Raw genomic sequence first — 3718 nt, forward strand, 5'->3', positions numbered from 1 at the left:
ACCAAATATTAATTTGAGGATTAGGTGTGGTGATGCACACTTTTACTCCCAAAACTCTAGAGGCAGAGGCAAGCAGAGCTCAGTGGGTTTGAGTCCAGCCTGGTCTACATAGCAAAGTCCAGGCTAGCCAGTGATTTTTGGTGAGGTCCTGTGGTTAAACACACACACACACACACACACACACACACACACACAGAGAGAGAGAGAGAGAGAGAGAGAGAGAGAGAGAGAGAGAGAGAGAGAGGATTGAATTCTCTGCTTATATGTTTGCGCGGCTACTAATTATTAGACAGTCTTGCTGCTTTCTGGAGGTTCTCAGGAAGGTCTGCATTCAACTTATGGCAAAAATTCCTCCTTGGAAGCTGATAAATTTAGGGGAAGATTTATATTCCCTGAAATCCATTCCACATATGGAATGCAGCACACAGCATTTAAATACAAAAGGTAGCTAAAAGTTAGAGGGTGTGACACACGCAAAGAACCAACTCTCTGAAGGAGGAAAGCGGTGATAATTAGAAATGATTCCTGTTCTGGTTTATAGCTACAACAAATGTAACATCTTTTTTTCCCTAATTCCTTTTCCTCCACAAGAAACTCATGAGTGTTCAAAAATAATGGAAATAGCTAGTATTCGAACGGCTATAAGCCACCGAGCATATTCTACTGCCCTCTGCTGGAAGATGCCGTTAATGCTCACTTTCCCCACAGATTATGGAGGAAGAAACGGCTGTGCTTTTTTATTATAATTCAACAACTAGATATTACCATTTCCAGCCATGTGCTACCTAAGATATATAATGTTGGGGAGGAATACGATTATTGGTAGACAGAGAAAAAGACAGACAGACAGTGTCTAGGATATAGCTCAATCATAGAAAATTTACCAATGTCCAATTCTCAGTGCCACAGAAAAGTAAATACACTTTAAAATAGTTTTTAAATAAGGTGTGTGTGTATGTGTGTGTGTGTGTGTGTGTGCCTGTGTGAGCTGATGTGACCCATGTGTAGGAAGGTGCCCACAGAGGCCAGAAGAGGGGATCTGATCCACTGGAATTGGAGTTACAAGTGACTGTGAACCATTCAACATGGTGAGGTCCTCTGAACTTAGGTGCTCTGCAAGAGTTGTAAGTGTTCTTAACCAGTGAGACATCTCTCCATCATCCAAATATTCTTTGGATCACTATATAATAGATAGATCATAAATAAAAAAGAGAAAATAAGAACGGGGTAGGAAGATGAGTCAAGGAAAGGGAGGAAAGGGGAGGAGAGGGGAAGAGGAGAGAAGAGAAAAGAAAAGAGGGAGGGAAGGGGAGGGGAGGGGAGGGGGAGAAGCAGAGGGGGGAAATGCTCAAACTCTGGCACAGTAATGTCCTTCAGACACAGGGCTAGAAATTAGTGTGCATTTCTACTTTAATTAGGCTCATATTTGTATCTCAGCTTTAGTAGAAACTGTCCTGTTAGAGCAAGTGCTTATACAGTGTGTTAGGTGCACAGTGTTGCCCAAGAGAAGCGCTGTGGTGACCTCATTACAGAACTGAGAAAATGAAGGCAGAGAGCACAAGCTGCGTTTACACATTTCAGAGACTGAAAATGAATGCTGGAGTCAAGGCTACGGCTTAAGAGCTCTAGCTTATTCCACCTAAGCCCTGTGTGCAGCCACCGGTCTTCTCCAAATCCGATTTGTCTAACTATGAAATGATATTAAAGAAACCTCTCTGACAGGATCTGGGTAAGACCTTCAGAAGTGTGAAGACAGGCTTTGGGGCTTTGGGATCGTCAGGTGCTACAAAGCAAACAAACAAACAAACAAAAATACCAGTCACTGGGTGCAGTGGTGCACACCTTTAGTCTCAGAGCTCAGAAGGGAGATAGGCCAGCAGAGATCTGTGAGTTCAAGGTCAGCCTGGTCTACAAATCAAGTTCCAGGACAGACAGAGCTGTTGCACAGAGAAAGAGAAACCATATCAAGAAAAACAAAACAAAATAAAAAAAATACCATTTGAATTATGTTGCTAAACAACTGTTGTTTATACAGCACCTGACATTTGTCACGTTCCACCAAGCAGGGACTAGATCCATAAAACAACCAGAAAGTCTGTGCACAGGTCCTCTTCAGGGGAGAATCAAAGAGACCATCTTCTCCTTCCCTTTGTGTCAGAGGTGAGACTGGTCATGCCAGCCTGCAGCAGATGCTTGCCCAAGACCTGTGAAAGCTGAACCCCAGAACTCACCCTCAGATTTGTGCCGTTTCATCATGCAGTGCTTTTTACTGACACAGCTTGCTGTTTACCATTATTACCTCCTGAAGAAGGAGGAATCCCAAGTTGTCTTTGCATTGTTTAAGTTTTTTTTTCAGCACATACTGATTGCCCAAAGTAATGGGTTCCCCTGTGACATTTTCCTACATTCATGAAAAGTACTTGGGTCATTCATCTGTTACCCTCTCTTGTCTCTCTCCAACCAGACTCCAGTTCTTACCAAATAATGTCTTTTTGGCTTTAATGAATCTTTGTGTGTGTTTGGGTGTTTGTTGTTGTTTTGTTTTGTTTTCTTCCAGACAGGATTTCTCTGTAGCTTTAGATCCTTTCCTGGAGCTAGCCCTTGTAGACCAGGCTGGCCTTGAACTCACAGATTCACCTGCCTCTGCCTCCCAAGAGCTGAGGATTAAAGGCATGTGCCACCACCACCTGGCTGACTTTAATAAATTTTTTTCAAAATTTATATTTCACATATGAGAGAAGATGTGCTATCCACTGTCCATCCATTTCTCTGCAAAGGGCACATTCCACACTTCTTTCTGAGTAGAACTCTACTGTGTATATACTCATCCTCTCTTTGTTACTTAGCCTTTCCTTTTTCTTAAATTTCAGGAGGGTTACATTCACTCCGAAAGCGTGCATGCCCAGCTGTGCTTTCCAAGTTGAAAACACGTTTAAAGCTTTGCTCAATGGAAAACACCTGTCTCTACTTCCCGTTTACCATACTAACTGCGTCAGTACTCATGATGGTAAAGTTGAGAATTTGTGAAAATTCATGTTCACTGCTGAAGTGTCTTCACGTTTGAAAGCTTGCATTCCCAGGTCTGCACTTGTCTGTTTTGATTCTTTGACTTTTTTTTTCTTGTCTATTAACTCTTTTTTTTCTTTTCTCATTCCCTCACCCAGTTCTCTGTCTCTCTATGTGTCTTTCTCAGTCTCTGTCTCTCTGCCCTTCTCTGTTTCTGTCTCTCTCTCTACACCCCTCTCTGTGTTGGTTGCTTTTTTTCATCTCTGAACAAGCATTAATATTAGTGGGAAGAAGGAATTCTGTTAAGAACTGAGGAACCGCCTCCGTCAGACTGGCCTGTCTGTAATGCTCTTTAGGGCACTTGCATATGTCTGTCTCAACTACTTGACCAAGTTCTTTCAAAAGATCAAATGTTTAGGTCAGTACTCCCTTTTTTATTGGATTATTTGTTCTTTTGATGACCAATTTTGTTGTCCGAGGTTTTCTGTCCTGCCCGGTTCCTACAATCATTAAGTCCCCCAAAAATCACACAGAGGGGGCTGGAGAGATGGCTCAGAGGTTAAGAGCATTGCCTGCTCTTCCAAAGGTCCTGAGTTCAATTCCCAGCAACCACATGGTGGCTCACAACCATCTGTAATGGGGTCTGGTGCCCTCTTCTGGCCTTCAGGCATACACACAGACAGAATACTGTATACAAAATAAATAAATAAAT

The sequence above is a fragment of the Alexandromys fortis genome, unplaced genomic scaffold (genome assembly GCF_014885135.2).
Source record: "Alexandromys fortis isolate MF-2015 unplaced genomic scaffold, M_Fortis_MF-2015_v1.1 scaffold_207, whole genome shotgun sequence".
Taxonomy (NCBI): domain Eukaryota; kingdom Metazoa; phylum Chordata; class Mammalia; order Rodentia; family Cricetidae; genus Alexandromys; species Alexandromys fortis.